The following is a 22,845-nucleotide window of genomic DNA, read 5'->3' on the forward strand; positions in this document are numbered from 1 at the left end:
CATTCGTCCATTTCTGACCTGAATTTAAGGTCTGAAAAGCAAAAACCAATATTTGTCGAAAAGCGTAGGTAGCGGTTCACGCTTTGTTTCCGTTAAAATGAACCGAAATATTTTGTGAATTTTTAAATGTGAAATTTTTCTATGATTTGTAAGCTTTCTAATGAGCCATCATTCGTCCATTTCTGACCTGAATTTAAGGTCTGAAAAGCAAAAACCAATTTTTGCCGAAAAGCGTAGGTAGCGGTTCAGGCTTTGTTTCCGTTAAAATGAAAAGAAATATTTTGTGGATTTTTTTATGTGATATTGTTGAATGATCTGTAAGCTTTCTAACGAGCCATCATTCGTCCAGTTCTGACCTGAATTTAAGGTCTGAAAAGCAAAAACCAATTTTTGCCGAAAAGCGTAGGTAGCGGTTCACGCTTTGTTTCCGTTAAAATGAACAGAAATATTTTGTGGTTTTTATATATGATATTGTTGAATGATCTGTAAGCTTTCTAACGAGCCATCATTCGTCCAGTTCTGACCTGAATTTAAGGTCTGAAAAGCAAAAACCATTTTTTGCCGAAAAGCGTAGGTAGCTGTTCACGCTTTGTTTCCGTTAAAATGAACCGAAATATTTTGTGGATTTTTATATGTGATATTGTTCTATGATCTGTAAGCTTTCTAACGAGCCATCATTTGTCAAGTTCTGACCTGAATTTAAGGTCTGAAGAGCAAAAACCAATTTTTACCGAAAAGCGTAGGTAGCGGTCCACGCTTTGTTTCCGTTAAAATGAACCGAAATATTTTGTGCATTTTTATATATGATATTGTTATATGATCTGTAAGCTTTCTAATGAGCCATCATTCGTCCAGTTCTGACCTGAATTTAAGGTCTGAAAAGCAAAAACCAATTTTTGCCGAAAAGCGTAGGTAGCGGTTCACGCTTTGTTTCCGTTAAAATGAACCGAAATATTTTGTGGATTTTTATATGTCATATTGTTCTATGATCTGTAATCTTTCTAATGAGCCATCATTCGTCCAGTTCTGACCTGAATTTAATGTCTGAAAAGCAAAAACCAATTTTTGCCGAAAAGCGTAGGTAGCGGTCCACGCTTTGTTTCCGTTAAAATAAACCGAAATATTTTGTGGATTTTTATATGTGATATTGTTCTATGATCTGTAAGATTTCTAACGAGCCATCATTTTTCCAGTTCTGACCTGAATTTAAGGTCTGAAAAGCAAAAACCAATTTTTGCCGAAAAGCGTAGGTAGCGGTTCACGCTTTGTTTCCGTTAAAATGAACCGAGATATTTTGTGGATTTTTATATGTGATATTTTTCTATGATCTGTAAGCTTTCTAACGAGCCATCATTCGCCCAGTTATGACCTGAATTTAAGGTCTGAAAAGCAAAAACCAATTTTGGCCGAAAAGCGTAGGTAGCAGTTCACGCTTTGTTTCCGTTACCGAAATATTTTGTGTATTTTTAGATGTGATATTGGTCTATGATCTATAAGCTTTCTAACGAGCCATCATTTGTCCAGTTCTGACCTGAATTTAAGGTCTGAAAAGCAAAAACCAATTTATGCCGAAAAACGTAGGTAGCGGTCCACGCTTTGTTTCCGTTAAAATGAACCGAAATATTTTGTGGATTTTTATATGTGATATTGTTCTATGATCTGTAAGCTTTCTAACGAGCCATCATTTGTCAAGTTCTGACCTGAATTTAAGGTCTGAAGAGCAAAAACCAATTTTTACCGAAAAGCGTAGGTAGCGGTCCACGCTTTGTTTCCGTTAAAATGAACCGAAATATTATGTGGATTTTTATATGTGATATTGTTCTATGGTCTGTAAGCTTTCTAACGAGCCATCATTTGTCCAGTTCTGACCTGAATTTAAGGTCTGAAAAGCAAAAACCAATTTTTGCCGAAAAGCGTAGGTAGCGGTTCACGCTTTGTTTCCGTTAAAATGAACCGAAATATTTTGTGGATTTTTATATGTGAAATTGTTCTATGATCTGTAAGCTTTCTAATGAGCCATCATTCGTCCAGTTCTGACCTGAATTTAAGGTCTGAAAAGCAAAAACCAATTTTTGCCGAAAAGCGTAGGTAGCGGTTCAGGCTTTGTTTCCGTTAAAATGAACAGAAATATTTTGTGGATTTTTATATGTGATATTGTTAAATGATCTTTAAGCTTTCTAACGAGCCATCATTCGTCCAGTTCTGACCTGAATTTAAGGTCTTAAAAGCAAAACCCAATTTTTGCCGAAAAGCGTAGGTAGCGGTTCACGCTTTGTTTCCGTTAAAATGAACAGAAATATTTTGTGGATTTTTATATGTGATATTGTTGAATGATATGTAAGCTGTCTAACGAGCCATCATTCGTCCAGTTCTGACCTGAATTTAAGGTCTGAAAAGCAAAAACCATTTTTTGCGGAAAAGCGTAGGTAGCGGTTCACGCTTTGTTTCCGTTAAAATGAACCGAAATATTTTGTGGATTTTTATATGTGATATTGTTCTATGATCTGTAAGCTTTCTAACGAGCCATCATTTGTCAAGTTCTGACCTGAATTTAAGGTCTGAAGAGCAAAAACCAATTTTTACCGAAAAGCGTAGGTAGCGGTCCACGCTTTGTTTCCGTTAAAATGAACCGAAATATTATGTGGATTTTTATATGTGATATTGTTCTATGGTCTGTAAGCTTTCTAACGAGCCATCATTTGTCCAGTTCTGACCTGAATTTAAGGTCTGAAAAGCAAAAACCAATTTTTGGCGAAAAGCGTAGGTAGCGGTTCACGCTTTGTTTCCGTTAAAATGAACCGAGATATTTTGTGGATTTTTATATGTGATATTGTTCTATGATCTGTAAGCTTTCTAACAAGCCATCATTTGTCAAGTTCTGACCTGAATTTAAGGTCTGAAAAGCAAAAACCAATTTTTGCCGAAAAGCGTAGGTAGCGGTTCACGCTTTGTTTCCGTTAAAATGAACCGAAATATTTTGTGGATTTTTAAATGTTAAATTGTTCTATGATATGTAAGCTTTCTAATGAGCCATCATTCGTCCAGTTCTGACCTGAATTTAAGGTCTGAAAAGCAAAAACCATTTTTTGTCGAAAAGCGTAGGTAGCGGTTCAGGCTTTGTTTCCGTTAAAATAAACAGAAATATTTTGTGGATTTTATATGTGATATTGTTGAATGATCTGTAATCTTTCTAACGAGCCATCATTCGTCCAGTTCTGACCTGAATTTAAGGTCTGAAAAGCAAAAACCAATTTTTGCCGAAAAGCGTAGGTAGCGGTTCACGCTTTGTTTCCGTTAAAATGAACCGAAATATTTTTTGGATTTTTATATGTGATAATGTTCTATGATCTGTAAGTGTTCTAATGAGCCATCATTTGTCCAATTCTGACATGAATTTAAGGTCTAAAAAGGAAAAACCCAATTTTTGCCGAAAAGCGTAGGTAGCGGTTCACGCTTTGTTTCCGTTACCGAAATATTTTGTGGATTTTTATATGTGATATTGTTCTATGATCTGTAAGCTTTCTAACGAGCCATCATTTGTCCAGTTCTGACCTGAATTTAAGGTCTGAAAAGCAAAAACCAATTTATGCCGAAAAGCGTAGGTAGCGGTTCACGCTTTGTTTCCGTTACCGAAATATTTTGTGGATTTTTAGATGTGATATTGTTCTATGATCTATAAGCTTTCTAATGAGCCATCATTTGTCAAGTTCTGACCTGAATTTAAGGTCTGAAAAGCAAAAACCAATTTATGCCGAAAAGCGTAGGTAGCGGTTCACGCTTTGTTTCCGTTAAAATGAACCGAGATATTTTGTTGATTTTTATATGTGATATTTTTCTATGATCTATAAGCTTTCTAATTAGCCATCATTCGTCCAGTTATGACCTGAATTTAAGGTCTGAAAAGCAAAAACCAATTTTGGCCGAAAAGCGTAGGTAGCGGTTCACGCTTTGTTTCCGTTACCGAAATATTTTGTGGATTTTTAGATGTGATATTGGTCTATGATCTATAAGCTTTCTAACGAGCCATCATTTGTCCAGTTCTGACCTGAATTTAAGGTCTGAAAAGCAAAAAACCAATTTACGCCGAAAAGCGTAGGTAGCGGTCCACGCTTTGTTTCCGTTAAAATGAACCGAAATATTTTGTGGATTTTTATATGTGATATTGTTCTATGATCTGTAAGCTTTCAAATGAGCCATCATTCGTCCAGTTCTGACCTGAATTTAAGGTCTGAAAAGCAAAAACAAATTTTGCCGAAAAGCGTAGATAGCGGTTTACGCTTTGTTTCCGTTAAAATGAACCGAAATATTTTGTGGATTTTTAAATGTGAAATTGTTCTATGATCTGTAATTTTCTAACGAGCCATCATTTGTCAAGTTCTGACCTGAATTTAAGGTCTGAAGAGCAAAAACCAATTTTTACCGAAAAGCGTAGGTAGCGGTCCACGCTTTGTTTCCGTTAAAATGAACCGAAATATTTTGTGGATTTTTATATGTGATATTGTTCTATGGTCTGTAAGCTTTCAAATGAGCCATCAATCGTCCAGTTATGACCTGAATTTAAGGTCTGAAAAGCAAAAACCAATTTTTGCCGAAAAGCGTAGGTAGCTTTGTTTCCGTTAAAATGAACCGAGATATTTTGTGAATTTTTATATGCTATATTGTTCTATGATCTGTAAGCTTTCTAACGAGCCATGATTTGTCAAGTTCTGACCTGAATTTAAGGTCTGAAAAGCAAAAACCAATTTTTGCCGAAAAGCGTAGGTAGCGGTTCACGCTTTGTTTCCATTAAAATGAACCGAAATATTTTGTGGATTTTTATATGTGATATTGTTCTATGATCTGTAAGCTTTCTAATGAGCCATCATTCGTCCAAATCTGACCTGAATTTAAGGTCTGAAAAGCAAAAACCATTATTTGCCGAAAAGTGTAGGTAGCGGTTCACGCTTTGTTTCCGTTAAAATGAACCGAAATATTTTGTGGATTTTTATATGTGATATTGTTCTATGATCTGTAAGCTTTCTAACGAGCCATCATTTGTCAAGTTCTGACCTAAATTCAAGGTCTGAAAAGCAAAAACCAATTTTTGCCGAAAAGCGTAGGTAGCGGTTCACTCTTTGTTTCCGTTAAAATTAACCGAATTTTTGTTTGGATTTTTATATGTGATATTGTTCTATGTTATGTAAGCTTTCTAATGAACCATCATTCGTCCAGTTCTGACATGAATTTAAGGTCTGAAAAGCAAAAACCAATTTTTGCTGAAAAGCGTAGGTAGCGGTTCACGCTTTGTTTCCGTTAAAATGAACCAAAATATTTTGTGGATTTTTATATGTGATATTGTTCTATGATCTGTAATATTTCTAACGAGCCATCATTTGTCAAGTTCTGACCTGAATTTAAGGTCTGAAAAGCAAAAACCAATTTTTGCCGAAAAGCGTAGGTAGCGGTTCACGCTTTGTTTCCGTTAAAATTAACCGAAATATTTTTTGGATTTTTATATGTGATATTGTTCTATGATCTGTAAGCTTTCTAATGAACCATCATTCGTCCAGTTCTGACCTGAATATAAGGTCTGAAAAGCAAAAACCAATTTTTTCCGAAAAGCGTAGGTAGCGGTTCACGCTTTGTTTCCGTTAAAATGAACCGAAATATTTTGTGGATTTTTATATGTGATATTGTTCTATGATCTGTAAGCTTTCTAATGAGCCATCATTCGTCCAGTTATGACCTGAATTTAAGGTCTGAAAAGCAAAAACCAATTTTTGCCGAAAAGCGTAGGTAGCGGTTCACGCTTTGTTTCCGTTAAAATGAACCGAAATATTTTGTGGATTTTTAGATATGATATTGTTCTATGATCTATAAGATTTCTAACGAGCCATCATTTGTCCAGTTCTGATCTGAATTTAAGGTCTAAAAAGGAAAAACCAATTTTTGCCGAAAAGCGTTTGTAGCGGTTCACGCTTTGTTTCCGTCACGATGAACCGAAATATTTTGTGGATTTTTATATGTGATATTGTTCTAAGATCTGTAAGGTTTCTAATGAGCCATCATTTGTCCAGTTCTGATCTGAATTTATGGTCTAAAAACCAAAAACCAATTTTTGCCGAAAAGCGTAGGTAGCGATTCACGCTTTGTTTCCGTTAAAATGAGCCAAAATATTTTGTGGATTTTTATATGTGATATTGTGCTATGATCTGTAAGATTTCTAACGAGCCATCATTTGTCCAGTTCTAACCTGAATTTAAGGTCTGAAAAGCAAAAACCAATTTTTGCTGAAAAGCGTAGGTAGCGGTTCACGCTTTGTTTCCCTTAAAATGAACCGAAAATTTTTGTGGATTTTTATTTGTGATATTGTTCTATGATCTGTAAGCTTTCGAATGAGCCATTATTCGTCCAGTTCTGACCTGAATTTAAGGTCTGAAAAGCAAAAACCAATTTTTGCCGAAAAGCGTAGGTAGCGGTTTACGCTTTGTTTCCGTTAAAATGAACCGAAATATTTTGTGGATTTTTAAATGTGAAATTGTTCTATGATCTGTAAGCTTTCTAATGAGCCATCATTCGTCCAGTTCTGACCTGAATTTAAGGTCTGAAAAGCAAAAACCAATATTTGTCGAAAAGCGTAGGTAGCGGTTCACGCTTTGTTTCCGTTAAAATGAACCGAAAATTTTTGTGGATTTTTATATGTGATATTTTTCTATGATCTGTAAGATTTCGAATGAGCCATCATTCGTCCAGTTCTGACATGAATTTAAGGTCTGAAAAGCAAAAACCAATTTTTGCCGAAAAGCGTAGGTAGCGGTTTACGCTTTGTTTCCGTTAAAATGAACCGAAATATTTTGTGGATTTTTAAATGTGAAATTGTTCTATGATCTTTAAGCTTTCTAATGAGCCATCATTCGTCCAGTTGTGACCTGAATTTAAGGTCTGAAAAGCAAAAACCAATTTTTGCCGAAAAGCGTAGGTAGCGGTTCACGCTTTGTTTCCGTTAAATGAACCGAGATATTTTGTGGATTTTTATATGTTATATTTTTCTATGATCTGTAAGCTTTCTAACGAGCCATCATTTGTCAAGTTCTGACCTGAATTTAAGGTCTGAAAAGCAAAAACCAATTTTTGCCGAAAAGCGTAGGTAGCTTTCTAATGATCTGTAAGCTTTGTTCCCATTAATATGAACCGAAATATTTTGTGGATTTTTATATGTGATATTGTTCTATGATCTGTAAGCTTTCTAATGAGCCATCATTCGTCCAGATCTGACCTGAATTTAAGGTCTGAAAAGCAAAAACCAATATTTGGGAAAACTATTCTAGAAGATATTGAGACTGGTGGTCCAACTGTACTGATGAGGTATTAACCTACCTTTTTGTGTTTTTGATAACTTTAGCATTTTCATGCATCAGTTCTATTTGATTTTCTTTTTTAACTTAGCTTGAAAATTCAAATGTTTTCAGGTACTTGAATGATTCAGAGATTACGCAAAAGTTCTAGCTATGGGTTTTGGAGTTTTAGGAGGGCACAGCGTAAATTCAGTTGAACATGCTGCACCAAACACTGATGCGGAAGATCAAACTGCCAAACAGGCTTGAAGCAATTGTTCGCAAATGAAGCTAATTTATGTTCATTTCCAAATCACAATGTTCTTTTGAGCTCATGGGATAATTTGTTTTTCATCACGGTGAATTAGGATGATAACCTCTAGAAAATATGTTTCTAATTGGGATCTTCATCTTCATCAGAAATTATGAATGATTTCTGTCATTTTGGTTAGTCTTAGTCTTCTTCAGGTGATTGTTTGCACTCTTTCACGTCATCGTATCCAGGCACACTAAAACTACTATTGAACAATGCAATATTGCACCAAACATGTTTAACTTTTCAACCCCATTTTAGGCTATAAAAACCACACAGCATAAATCATTTAGCTTGCAAAAATAGGGGATTAGGTTAGGATTGTTAGGAAACAAAATGAACTAGAATTTGCACCACAATCCGCTGATATAAGAAAGAAAATGCAAAATGATAATCCCTTTTTTAGATCAATTCTCCGTGTTGAATTCCAAGCAAAATGTTTAACATTACTGCTAAAAAAAAAAACTTGCATATATTCGCATCACATCACATCTTTACAAGAAAGAAAAAATGACAATAACTACATAATAATAAACTTAGCATTGTTCAAAAACATCCTAAAACTTCTACAAAAACGGTCCATATTCTTAAAAACCAGCCTGCCTTCTCCTGCACATGAGAAGCCCCTCAACATCAATTTTTTGGACCATATCTTCGGGCACTACCCATTGTCCCCCACACAACATCATCCTCAGTCAGAATTTACAACCACTATTCCATCTTTTTCTCATTCACTATTGATGATGGAGTCAAGGAGATTGCAGCAGAAAGGCATGATGTAAGCTTCGAGTGAACCACAACAGAATTCGTGGCGGATATATCCTCCTCAATTTTACCAATAGGTTTGCATCTCTTTGACATTTCCTTCAGACTTGTTGCACAATGTTGCTCGGAGCTTCATCAGGAAAAACTACGCAAGGCAAAGAACCTCTGGAACCACCAATTGTTCATTTTCATCTCTCAATGGACCACCAGGCTTATCAAGTCTCACCGCATCATTGCACTTTTCACATCCTGCTAAATCTCCTGGCACGTCTTTTGCATAAAAAGCCTAATACAAAAACAATGGAATCAGATAATTAGGAATTGCAGACATTTGAAAATGCCTCGAACAAGAGCAAAGTACTCCATAAATTTTGGCCAACAAGTTCATTCCTTAAAAAACAAATAGCATAGTGAGCATATCTGTGACAGGTAGAGGAGGACAGTGTCCTCATAAACTGTATCATCACAGTATCTTCACCTTCACCAACCAACATATCTTCATCTCAAATCCAAGGTCATTGAGGAAAAAACATACAGGAAAAGCCACTGCTTACCATAGAACTCTACTGGTGCACTCCTACCATAGCAATTTACTTATCAGTTCCCCACTACTGGATGTGACCTTGTTTCTATTCCTATTTACAAGGGAAAACTAAAGAAACAATACAACTAAATATAAAACCAATAGACTAGTCCAGAAACAAGTCTGAACGTACCTTGACAACAGACTGGTCAAATGCCAGGCAATCTCTACCAGGCACCAGCATTCCACATTACAAGTTCTCCCTGACGAGTGGCCACCCAATAAGCAGTCAAGACCTGCACAAACAGAGAAAGATACTCTGAAACTCTTCTCAGGAAAAAATTTACACATACTTTTGTTTTGAAATTTAGTGAAGATAAGAGTTGGAAGTGTACCTTTGGAGTTAAAATGAAGCCTCCTTCAGGGAAGATGAGGATCTCATTAGTACATGATTCACAGGACTGATCTGTCTTCATTTGAATCCTTTGAAGTCATACATGCCCTAGAGGCAAACTGATCAAAGGCCAAACAGATGACGTTCCCCGCGAGGCACCAGCATTCCGTTTCAACAACTCTACTAATTGAATTGGCCATAAGAATACAAAGGCAAGACCTGCAAAAAAACAAGGAAGATACTCCGACGCTCAAGTTAGAAACAATTTTATGCAAAACATAATAAACTAGAGTTAAGGGTTAATTAACATAGAGTTAGAATTAGGAATACAAAGCCAAGACCTGCAAAAAACAACAAAGATAAACATAATAAACATAGAGTTAAGGGTTAATTAACATAGAGTTAGAATTAGGAATACAAAGCCAAGACCTGCAAAAAACAACAAAGATACTCCAAGGCTCAAGTCAGAAACAATTTCATGCAAAACATAATAAACGTAGAGTTAGAGTTAGGAATACAAAGCCAAGACCTGCAAAAAACAACAAAGATACTCCAACACTCAAGTTAGAAACAATTTTATGCAAAACATAATAAACGTAGAGTTAGAGTTAGGAATACAAAACCAAGACCTGCAAAAAACAATAAAGATACTCCAACACTCAAGTTAGAAACAAAACCAAGACCTGCATTAAAGTTAGAGTTAGAGTTAGGAATACAAAACCAAGACCTGCATTAAACAATAAAGATACTCTAACACTCAAGTTAGAAACATTTTTATGCAAAACGTAATAAATATAGAGTTAGAGTTAGGAATACAAAGCCAAGACCTGCAAAAAAAACAATAAAGATAATCCAACACTAAAGTTAGAAACAATTTTATGCAAAACATAATAAATATAGAGTTAGAGTTAGGAATACAAAGCCAAGACCTGCAAAAAACAATAAAGATACTCCAAGGCTCATGTTAGAAACAATTTTATGCAAAACATAATAAACGTAGAGTTAAGAGTTAGGAGTACAAAGCCAAGACCTGCAAAAATCTATAAAGATACTCCAACGCTCAAGGTAGAAACAATTTTATGCAAAACATAATAAAAGTAGAGTTAGGGTTAATAAACATGGAGTTAGAGTTAGGAATACAAAGGCGAGACCTGCAAAAAAAAAAAACAGATACTCCAATGATCAAGTTAGAAACAATTTTATGCAAAACATAATAAACATGATTGTAAGTGTTAATAAACATAGAGTTAGAGTTAGGAATGCAAAGGCAAGACCTGCAAAAAACAAAAGCAACACACAAGTTAGTAACAAATATCTTTGTTAAGGCAAAAATGTACCGACCTGACACTCATCGGAAGAAGGGGCAGAAACCTTGAACAAAAATGATAGACATGTACCAAGCAAAAAAGAAACTCAGGGATTCTACAAATATAAGGGCAATTTAAGTATACATTGAGAGTGTTAAGAATGTGCACCTAAATATACTAGCAGAGTACCAAAGTCAGCAATATAACAAAAGCTAAACATGGCTATTTACGTTGAAACGTTACCCAAGAATCAGACTTAGCTATGTTTCAGCAGCTGTAGCTGAACTACATGGGGAGTATCACTGCCTTGCTGTGTACCAGACTTCCAACAGTGATTTCAATAAAATACGAAAGAAAAACGACAAATAAAAAAAACAAAAACAAAAAAAAGGAGGAAAAGAGAAGCTCATTTACCTGTTTTCCAATAGTTTCATTTGTCCGGAAGCTGCTCACTTCCATTAAGTGTGACGTTCTCCATTAGACACATAGCTTTGCACCTCTCAGTTTTAGGAACTGACGGTGACCTGCCATTGCACCGCTCAGTACCCGGGACTGAGCAGTGCACACTCATTCTACGGAACGAAATGGTGGCCTGCCGTTGCACCGTTCAGTTTCCGAAACTGAGCAGTGCACCTATTAATTCGATAAAACTGAGTGGTGGTCTACCATGTGCTTAATGGTTAACATCAGCACCCAATTGTGAACTAAGTGCCATTTTTTTTTGATAGGTGAAGTGCCTTTTTTCTGTAAAGATACATAAGCAGAGTTCAATACATACAGGATGACAGACATTAAAGTTCAGTTGATAAACTAGTACGAGAGACATGTTAATTAACAGGTTTAACGTGCAATCCTATTTCTTATACTCAATATAGAAAAGATAGAAACAAAACAGTCTACCATTTTTTGTAAGACTAAGAAAAAACTCTAATCAATGTTTATTGCACGAAAAAGAAAGATGACCACAACTACAGCATCAAAGATGGTGGTTCTAGCTAGTAAATAGCATTGTATATGTATAATAGGTGTAAATTTAACCATTAGACTCAAGACATCTGAACAATTGAACAAGGAAAGAAAAATAAAGAGCCATGACAAACACAACACCACAGTATTAACAAATTCACAACATGGGAAAATCACAAGTGAAGATGCATTTAAAACAAATTCAATTGATTACTTTGGGGGTTCAGATTTACAATCTTCGGAACTAATAATATGTTAAATCGTCTAAAAAATCAAATATTCAATGAAAATCAAGCAAAAAATTACAAAACACACATCTTAAATTAACAAGTGAAGTTATCTAAGAAAACAGTCCAAATCAAGCTAAAAGTAAGGAAATACTCTACAAAACACATTTTAGTGAACTGTTTCATCATGCATTCATATTCTTGATACTCCAAACCCTAAAAAACTCCATATTTAGTGAACAAGAAAGAAAACAAACATTTGGAGAAGAGGCAAAAGGATAAAGTAGTCACCAAAATCTGAAAGTAGCTAGATCTAAGGGGGGTTTGCTATATCATGGCTTCCAAGTTCCTTCCTCTCCAGCAGCAACCCCTGTGAGATAAAACCAAAAGAGAAACAACCATATCTGAAATAAGATGGGGGAATAAAGAGAATAAGAGATAAGGATAAGAAGGGATGAGATGAGATCACCTAAGATTCAAAATAATCAGAGTTTCCATGAGCTTCATCTATTCTATCTATCTATCTATCTCTCCTGCAAAACAAAGACAACCAGAGAAGAAAAAGAGTAAAGTAAGGTTATTATTATTAAAAGAATGGTCAAAGTCAAATGTTACTACCTGTACGAATTTTCCCGCCAATTTTTGAATTTCAAAAATTTGGACATGTGTCTTCCTTTTGTTGGCTTCTTTTTGGTCATGCGGATTGTGCTAGTTGTTGTTGTATTTTTAAATATTAACACTTGGTCACAAATTACAGACAGTAAATTTGAATTTGAATTTGAATTCCAGCTTCAATTACCTTGGGTGGGTCTTTTACTGGGCGCACCAAACCTATGTGTCTTTGGCCTGTGAGATGTTACAGATGTACTACTGCAGAATTTGAAGATTGTTAAGCACCACACTTCCAGATACCTTCAGATGCAGATTATGTGAAGCCCAACTTCGAATGGAGTCAGCTATTGCGCGAAGAAGTTCTTAGCAGCTGCCTCAACTCAATTAGCTAGCTAAGAATGAACCTTTAGATGCTGATGCTCAATGTGATTTCAAGGACAATGGATTTTGAGAAGGTGATTGTTGTGCCAATTCTGTCGTTTAGATTAGATTCCATTTAAATGAGGAAAAAAACAAAAAAACGTCCTTCCATTGGCCGTGACTCACCATATACTTCCACTTTGACCTTAGATCCTCATTGGTACGACCAGCATGGAAGACATCATGTCCATATTCCAACATTTCCTTCCATGGTTTCTTCTTATCATCTTTTACAAGATAATGAAAGGCTTCCTGCACAATTGGGAAATTAGGACAGTTTTTGAGTTTTGTTATAAGCATATCCCGCCAGAAACAAGTATAAGAAACTCAAACTGACCCTTAGCATATGTATTTCTTCAGGGTCCCAAGAATCTGGTAGCCTTTTCGAGGCCACTTCATCTACATAATCACAATCTTCTTCATCATCTTCACTATCATTTTCATCTTCGTGTTCTCCGGCCACTTCTGATTTATCGATTCCAGCATTTACAATCGGAACTTCGTTAGCCAATTTTGATTTACCTAGTCTGCGGACAGTGTATATAACACATTCTTAGGTCATTCGAGAAATTGACAGTGCAAATGAACATAGGGAGAGAGATCAAGTTCCAGGCAGACCACATATTCTTTATTACTTTGAACATGTACCTGTAATCAAAAGACAGCTTACGCCCATTGACATCGAGGCCGCGGTCTCCAATTTCATCCATCAATTTCCGAGCCGCTACCACAGACGGAAAATCAACGAATGCGATTCCACGGCAGAAAGTAGTATTCTTTTTCGGCATCACTCGGATATTGGGAAGGGGCCTCCACTCTGCCTAAAATTAAAAGCCAATTAAAAATCAAAACAAAAACATGTACTTTTAGAGAATAAACACAGACAGATTCCTATAAGCATAGGTAAAAAGCAGAATACCAAATTCAAACGAGTCAAGTCAAAAATAAGAGAAGAAAACTCAGAGTTGGAAGTTTATAGATGTTACTAGGATCCGATGAATCATTTCCTCTGTTGCCTCTTTTGGCAAGCCCTTCACCACAATGGTAGAAGTTGGAGTCTACAACAAGTGAAAAAACGGAAATCCAATTGATATGCATTTCAGTGTAAATAACAAAAGTTTTACAAAAGTAATAACGATGTATGTCATACCACAAGACCACTGCAAGCTCGAGGAGACCTTGATCTCTGGCGACGGTTATCATGTGCAGAAGAATGAGAACTTTCACACCTCCTAAGTGTATGCAAACTTTAATCTCGAAAAGCAAAACCGAAGAAAAGTTTTGCTAACAGACTGACACAAGTAATTCAGAAAACTTTAGTCTATCTTTGCGTAATTTCATATTGGCAAAATGAATTAGTTTTTTTTATTCTGTTCAGCGCAAATTCATGTCAGTTTTACCTACTAGCTCATGTTCTAGAAGGTCGGATGAAATCTAAGATTGTATCATCATTAATTTTGAATGGGAGCAGAACATACCACAACTACTAAATATGAGACTAGAGATGTGACCAACAACCAATCAAACATTTGGCTTCGAATTGTTGGCTCACCACATTGAAAAGCACAGACACCTCGTGTAATACAATCAAACGATACAATCATACAATACAGAACTTAGGCTGCTGGTCATGTATGTCTGCAACAACAAGTAACTGATGTCCAAATAAATATTACGGTGACGAAATTGAGGTCAAATAATAGTATGAAGAGAGATTTATACATACCCCCTTGCCTTATCTTTCATTAATTTTGCCCTCTTCTTCTTGTTTCTCTTATAATTCCCCTTGTTTGTCATGTCTATCTCTACAGGAAACAGAAAATTACTTACTTTTAATCACAAACAACTACAAGAATCATGAAACAAAGAGAAATATTACAAACAACAAGTAGTGTTTTATACTACAAAGATCTAAAATTGCAGCTAGGGTTTCACAAAAAAAAAATCCCCAACAAGAACCTAATTGATTTTTTATTGAAGCAGAACCTAATTGATGAATCTAATCCAAACCCATATTAGGAAAACGGATCAAATAACAAAACAACATAATGAATTTCCATCTTTTATACTAATAATGGAAGCTTAATTATACAATTGGGGGGAAATGAGATACATACAGAGAATAATGAAGAAGTAGAGTGTGAATCTGAAATCTAAGCTGAGCTTCCTCTCCTCCTCTTTTCTCTTCCTTGTCTAACTCTCTATGGATCATAATTTCCATTAAATTCTAATTTCTAATAACCAGAGGCCAAAAAAAAAATTATCCTTTTTTGGTATGATCAAATTCTGAGATCGAATTGGGGTTTTAGCCATAAAAGGCAAAACCGCGCCATTTCTTTTTCCTTTTATCTGTTACTGTGAATTGTGTGGTTCATATTCTCCCTCTCAAGGTTTTTACCTCGCATCTCAAATCCTTCACTGTTTTTTTGTATTTACTTTTACTTTTTACTAATAAAAATCATCACGAACCAGCAGCAGCTCAAGTGGTTCCTTGTTCGAGTCTATCAATCAAGGGATCATGTTCCGTGTGAATTATCCCTCTCTTCCGCATATGGACTAGATTTTGATTTTGATTTGCTACTTTCTAGTCATAATATAGAATTGCAATCATTTCTTATTATATCACATATGAGGGTCTTCATTTACTTCCATGTCAATTTCGAGTTTCTAAAGATATACAGTCACCTAATCGTTGACGTAAGTTATACCTAAGCGTATTATAGCACCTAAAAAATAGTTGTACATATTAAACTTGACAGCACCTAGCCTTAATATGAACTTTAAATCCCAACATGTAAAAATAAAGAACTCTCATACAAACAGCTCATCAAGCTATACCATACCCGCATTTGAGGAATTTCTTCCATCACTGGCGGTTCTATACTTGATTTGTTTTGATTGCCCTTAATTGAAATTGATCATTGTTGCTTTTGTTGCCCTCGCACAAAGTAAAATAGAGGTTACTTTTTGTTTTCCACAAATTTCCAAATTAAACTGTAAAGACAGAATATAGGAAAAAAAAAAAAGGAAAAAGGAACTTACCAGGGGATGAAATACCCCGGCTGGCTACTAGCACTTGCCCTTCATTATCCTTGAACTCTGGTGCTTGTTTAACTCGCACGAGTAGGTCCACTGCGGAGGAAATAAAAATGACGAATTATGCCAAGGACAAAGTTGGTATGTACAGTTTTGAAATTACATATTCATACACACTTTAAGAGCTTAACCGGTTAAACCAGTTGCATGTCAATACCTGTCCTGGACAAAATTGCTCACATATTGCAGCTCTATTTCGCAGCTAACCACCTGATGCATCGGCCAACCCGGCCCAACAGGCACGTCGGCCCGCCAGGGAGCAGCGGCCCGCCAGGGCACAGAGACTGAAGCCTCTGTCCTGGAGACCACTGTTCTGGAGAACTTTGTACCTGGAGACCTCTGTTCTGGAGACCTATGTACCTGGAGGCCTTTGTGCCGAGAGACCTTCGACCAGGAGATTCAATCAAAGCTTAATCAAGACCCACCTCCTTATCTGCATCATTATTAAACCCATTGTTAAGATTACAAGCTCCAAATGTTCACTGGAAGACATATATGACATTCAACCTAACAACTACTGGAAGTCTATTGTGATACTCCCATGACGATGATATTTATAATTCTCGCCTAAATAAAAAAAGAAACTAGCACAATGAATCAAGATACGTGAAAGTGATACTGTAGAATTGCGAAAATAAAAAAAATTTGGGCATCGAGAAACTGACCCCATCATTAAGATAGCTGGCAATGTTCCCAAACAGAATTGTGTTTGTCCTAACAGCCGCTTCTTCATCCACCTGTACGACTAACAAAATGTAAGCTACAACAAAGACAAACCTAAGATATACCAAGAGGAAGCAAACTTAGCTTATCATATCACATCTATAAGATTAATGAGTTAGTAGTTTACTTGAAACTTCAAAAGATACTTCAGCAAAGATCCCGCAATAGTTCGCAGAGACAGCTGCATAAAGTATCAAATTTGCACTCGACTATAAGTAGGACTATAAGAAATTGTTAAGTGTACTAAACTCGGTGAAAGGTTTAGCAGATTTCAGTTAATAACCCTTAAACCTAGGCAGCACCTCTATAGTTCAACCATACCATCAAATATAAGACTAGTATTGCGCTACCTCATGCCAACAAAAAAAAAGTAGATTGTCCATACCTAGGGTGCCAAGCTGAGAATTGACTTTAGTGCCAGTTCCCGAAGAATAACAGGTGTATCAGAAAACCCAGTGGCAACGTGAGAATAAACCTAATGGAAAGCAACATTAACATGTAACTATCAAATTAATTCCCGCTCCAGATGAAGAGTTTCCCTTTTGCTAATAAAGTTAAAATTAACCACGCACTTGTTCATCTACAACTTGAGAAGATAATGACTCTCCATACTGATCGATATGTTGCAGAAGGCCAACTCTAATAGTCGGTCATTCGAGGCAGATAGTTTCACTAAAGTTGGCAATATCTGTGAAAAAAGAAGGAAGCCTCAGAACCATCAACAGTATATTAAAATAGATAAACACAGGACAAAAACAGAGACAGGTAAAAAGAGAGGTGATCTTTGCTAACAAAGAATCATAGGATACGAGGGTAGTTGGAAAAAAAAATGACCTTCGCAGTGAAATCTTCAGGAGACAACCATGAAGCCAAGTACAAAATTGCACTCTGATGCTTGTTTAACTCACACGAGTAGGTCCACTGCGGGGAAAATAAAAATGACGAATTATGCCAAGGACAAAGTTGGTCTGTATGGTTTTGAAATTACATATTCATACACACTTTACGACCTTAATCGGTTAAACCAGTTGCATGTCAATACCTGTCCTGGACAAAACTGCTCACATATTGCAGCTCTATTTCCCAGCTAACCACCTGACGCATTGGCCAACCCGGCCAACGGCACACCAGGCACATCGGCCCGCCAGGACGCAGCGGCCAACCAGGCAAATCGGCCTGACAGGGCGCAGCGGCCAACCAGGCACAGAGACCGAAGCCTCTGTCCTGGAGACCTCTGTTCTGGAGACCTTTGTACCTGGAAACTTTTGTGCCGGGAGACCTTGGACCAGGAGATTCAATTAAAAGCTTAATCAAGACTCGCCTCCTTGTCTGCATCATTATTAAACCCAATGTTAAGATTACAAGCTCCAATTGTTCACTGGAAGACATATATGATATTTAACCTAACTACTACCGAAAGTCAAGTGCGATCCTTCTGTAATCATGATATTTATAATTCTCGCCTAAATAAAAAAGAATCTAGCACAATGAATCAAGATAACTGAAAGTGAGACTGTAGAACTGTAAAATTAAACATAGTAGGGCATCGAGAGACCATGGTTTTACTCTTTTGGCAATCTGTTATGATAGTTTACAATTTTTAGCAGTTGACAATGTGATCACCTCTTTTACAGCAGAAATTTTCAACTATCCGACACGTCAAACCATAGAGAGGTTGGAATCGTAAAGTACATAAAAATACAAATGTTTCTGTACTCAAAGAAACAGACAACTGACCTCCATTAAATGGCTAAAAGCATTGTCATTTAACAAATCCAACGTCTTCCACACAGCAACATTTTGTACCAGGTTCCCTTTCATCTCCTGTATTTTCTCCATGACAGGCAAGAATGATATTCATCAACTCTTTATCTTCTCCCACTGATAACTTCTCCCACTGTAATATCAGCATCTCTGAGGGGAAAAGCACACAACAAAGACAGTAAGAGTTTACTTAGATTATAATATAATTGAATCATTGAGTGTTAACTCTGCAGTGAACACATGATATGCAAACATGCTTTCCAATCATTGCCTCTATCTACTCAGTCGACAGAGTCAAAAGGCATGCTCTCTGACTAGAAGCTAGTTTAGAATGTTCTCTTCTCAAGCAGTAATTGCAATAAGATCGCTTAAGTAAATTAAACAAATGCAAACTCTTAATATAACCAGTAAATACCACATTGAAAATCCAAAATCCTAAGACATATACTACGGTGCTAAGATGAAGATCACTAAAGTTTGAGGAACACAACAAGCCCACATTGAAAATTATGTTGGTCCAGGGAGAAAGATAACATGATAGCAACAACACAATCAACAATATAAAAGGCAATATCAGGTCTAACAAAGCCAGAAAGACCAAAATCAATAAGTTTTACTGTGGCATCCTCATGCCTCAACAGGAAATAGTTTTAAGAGTTAGGATTTTCCATACAAACTCTGCAACTATACAGAAAACAAAAGGAAAAAATCAAACTATATAAATATAAATCATAGGGGAAAACATCGTTCCATTGTGAAAAAAAAGCTTCACTTATAAGTGGCGTTTTTTATAGATATGATAAAACTTGTTTCCAAAAACCTCCTGGAACTTGTTTTCACAACATATATAAAAAAAATTCAACTCATAATGCTCAATTTCAAGGTCCAAGTACTAAGTACTAAAACTAATTTCAGAATTTATCAGAATTCTGAAACAGTGAGTGAGTTAATCAGAATTTCAACAAACATGTGGACAGTTGATGTGAAACAGACTCAAACTCTTTATTCGTTCTACTGGCTAAACTATGTGAACCGTCAATTTCACAGAATTGAAACATTTGCCTCCAAAAAGGAGTGATATAGGCGTAAGTATGTGAACAGAGTTAGTTCTGGAATTCACAAATAAGCAACATCTTGATATGCCATCCCTTTGGTGGGTTGCTTAAATTTGGAAACATTCCTCGTGAAAAGATTACACATAGACAAGATTTGAGGGGTCTTTTGAAGGGAGTCAAGAACATGAATATAATATTGGATTTACATATGAAAGTTCAGCTACATTTTATTTCACACATACTCAACCAAATAATTACACTTACATTTGATGCGTCTTCTAATCCACCATATACATCTTTAAGTTTTAAATTATTGCTGTTTCATGAGTTTTTAACCGGAAAATGGGGACTAGAGTTAGTGTATCAACTTCATTTCTTATCAACATCTATGAAACCTTCGTAGTGAAACCAAGCATTCTCTGCTCTTTTGACCCTTATATGCTTATTATAAAATTGGCATGAACCAAGGTATGTAGCAACCTAACTTCTTCTAAAACGTTGTTCTATCTTAATTTTTTACACTGAACTTCAGGTACGTTGCATTTCTTGTTTGCAAGAGAATCATTATTTGTCTATCAAAAAATTTACACTGAATTTCAGGTATGGTTTGTGCATCAAGCTCCTCCTCCAATTCCATAGGTCTGAGTTCCATGACTTTCAATGTGGCCATGGCTTTAAGAGTTACACTGTTAACTGTTCCAGGTCTACCTAAAACGAGAGCACTCTCTCATTAATTAAATAACACAGATAATCAACATCTCTTCACTATTTTAAAAGCAATTATTTGTTTTTTTATTGTATTATTCATTCGAGTGTTTCTAAGGACCTTATTTTATAGTTTATATTCATTCGAACTCAAAAACATTCAGTGTTGATAAAGCCAGTGACTTGAATGGTAACTCTATTCTGTACATATGCAAATTGCTAATACTTTCAGAATCTTCCTTTGGACAAAAGAAGCAGCGCCTACCAAGGCGGGATAATCTTGAAAGACATCTAAAAAGAAGGCTAACACAGATTTGAAGTATTTCAAGTGCAAAACTGCAGTTATTGAGGGCATTTTGTTTCATGACACAACTGATCTATCATTCAGGAAAATAGCTAACTAGAGAAAAGACATAAACAGATTAAGAGTGCAAAATTGATTGGAGACTAAAATAAAATGAAAAAGAGAACAATACCAAAGTAGCGACGTTCATTTGCAAACTTAGCTTCGTCGAGCATCTTGTGAAGATCAACTTGAAGCTGAGCATCCCATTTGACCAACTGATTTACGAATACAGCTCCAAGTCCCACTCCCAGTACATGCTCCCATGGATCTAAAATGAAAATGAGAAATTGTAGAAATCAGATGAAAATGAAGAAAGAGGAGGAAGAATTGATAGGGAAATGAGGAAATTAGTTAGGGCTAAACGATAAAACAACATATGCCTCATTTAAGGAAGTTTACAAAGGGCATCTGAGTACATGTGTGTACCCAACCCACTACTTAAGTAAAAAGTATCAGCTAGGTCCATACCAAGTTTAAAGAAGTAAGGATAACTACATGCTTAGAACTACAATTCACCAAAACAGCAGAGAAGTGAACAAAAACACATTCATAATCTTCTTACTTCTCTGTGAAATAGTTAACACCTACTAAGTGGAGGCTTCCCATCTGGCGTGTTTACTGTAAGATCCTAAGCTTTACTGTATTTTTTGCCTCCTCAGCAGTTTTAGGGGATGAAGGAGATTGAAAGATGGATTCTATGGTTGCTGCTGGTGCCTTAATTTCCGGCCTAAAACCCTCACCAGTTGCAGCTACATCATACTCCTCCATTTATCCTGTCCAAACCATATCATTAACAAAATGAAAAAATGTATCACAACTAACCACCTAAAGATCAAACACGAGTAGTAAGAAATTGTCTAACAACCATCAAACCCTAATTCCCCCAGAAAATATAAAATTCAAACCAAAATCGACAATGCAATTCACTAAGCATCACCCTAACATCAGCTATAAGTACAAACTGGATTATAAGAAGCGGAATAAGAAATGGTTTTGTGGGCTAAGATTTTTATCGCAGAATTCAAAATCATTTGGTTTTTAAGAAGTTCTATAGGAAAAATGACACGGGCGACTAGTAATCTACCACCTGATCGAAGAAAAATTAGGCAGAAAACGTAGGATGGAGGTTTTGTTATACTATGAAAACCCTAGAATAAGAAGACAAAATCTGCTAAAATCTTAGAAGAATAGCAAAATAATGATGAAAATCACAAATAAATCACGAGAAAGAAATAAACCTTGGATTTTCTTTGCTTCAGAAATCAGATCGTTTCTTCAATCGGTGGCGACGATTTCTTCAATTTAGGGCACAATTTCATCAGAAGAATTTTGACTTTTGAGTTCAGAGTTAGACAGTGAAGATGGATTTGCAGAGATAGGTGGTGGTGCTGATTAGCGGAAGACGGTGGAGATGGAGTTGCGGAGATTGAAGACTGAGATTTAGGTTCAGAAAGGGGTTTTTTCATTTGGGTAGTAAGGTTTTGAGTAGGGTGACCCGCAACCAAATCGTCAAAGTTGCGGATTTGGAAATTCAAACCTTCAAAGTTGTTCTCATTTTTTCTTTAACATTTAATATTCTGAAATATCTGACGCAAATTGTATTTATACGTACCTTCCAAGGAAAATTCTAGACACTTCACTAGATACTGTTATCCAGTGATCCATACCAATTCGGAAGCAGAAAAGAGTCCCTTTCAGTAGAAAAATAACTGTTTATACGTTTAAGTTCAAATAATGTCTTTAATATTCTGAAATATCTGACGCAAATTGTATTTATACGTACCTTCAAAGGAAAATGCTAGACACTTCACTAGATACTGTTATCCAGTGATCCATACCAATTCGGAAGCAGAAAAGAGTCCTTTTCAGTAGAAAAGTAACTGTTTATATGTTTAAGTTCAAATAATGTCTTTAATATTGTGAAATATCTGACAGAAGTTGTATTTATACGTACCTTATAAGGAAAATTCTAGACACTTCACTAGATATCGTTATCCAGTCATCCATACCAATTCAGAAGCAGAAAAGACTCCTTTTCAGTAGAAAAGTAAATGTTTATATGTTTAAGTGCAAATAATATATTTAATATGGTGAAATATCCGACGGAAGTTGTATTTATACGTACCTTCAAAGGAAAATTCTAGACACTTCACTAGATATCGTTATTCGGTGATCCATACCAATTCAGAAGCAATAAAGACTCCTCTTTAGTAAAAAAATGTTTGTGTGCAAATAATCCTAATAAATTAACAAAATTGATAAGTGCATGACTTATAGAGCTTTAGTTTCAATTCAGTATGCTTCAGTGTTGCACTA

General features: G+C 35.9%; 2 long non-coding RNA genes across 11 annotated transcripts; both read right to left on the minus strand.

Annotated features, from left to right (window-relative positions):
* Positions 1-8,033: 8,033 nt before the first annotated feature.
* On the minus strand, positions 8,034-12,960 carry LOC113323512. 4 transcript variants are annotated; one of them, XR_003347674.1, is made up of 7 exons: positions 12,608-12,960; positions 12,427-12,516; positions 12,278-12,341; positions 12,100-12,178; positions 9,310-11,359; positions 9,108-9,210; positions 8,034-8,677 (listed from the first exon to the last, which is right to left on the minus strand). It is a non-coding gene; the product is annotated as an uncharacterized LOC113323512 (long non-coding RNA). The 4 variants fall into 4 exon arrangements; XR_003347675.1 differs by having other exon boundaries at positions 9,310-10,582; positions 11,030-11,359; positions 12,427-12,960; XR_003347673.1 differs by lacking the exon at positions 12,427-12,516.
* A 557-nt stretch (positions 12,961-13,517) lies between these two features.
* On the minus strand, positions 13,518-22,013 carry LOC113323511. Of its 7 annotated transcripts, none has more exons than XR_003347667.1 (18): positions 21,768-22,013; positions 21,118-21,302; positions 20,660-20,797; positions 18,397-18,573; positions 17,702-17,988; positions 17,494-17,580; positions 17,232-17,347; positions 17,045-17,134; positions 16,787-16,840; positions 16,602-16,673; positions 16,094-16,369; positions 15,883-15,972; positions 15,684-15,767; positions 14,567-14,645; positions 14,319-14,478; positions 13,991-14,132; positions 13,827-13,898; positions 13,518-13,657 (listed from the first exon to the last, which is right to left on the minus strand). It is a non-coding gene; the product is annotated as an uncharacterized LOC113323511 (long non-coding RNA). The 7 variants fall into 7 exon arrangements; XR_003347668.1 differs by having other exon boundaries at positions 21,114-21,302; XR_003347666.1 differs by having other exon boundaries at positions 14,393-14,478; positions 21,092-21,302.
* Positions 22,014-22,845: the final 832 nt, after the last annotated feature.

Source organism: Papaver somniferum, chromosome 11 (assembly GCF_003573695.1).
Source record: "Papaver somniferum cultivar HN1 chromosome 11, ASM357369v1, whole genome shotgun sequence".
Lineage (NCBI taxonomy): Eukaryota > Viridiplantae > Streptophyta > Magnoliopsida > Ranunculales > Papaveraceae > Papaver > Papaver somniferum.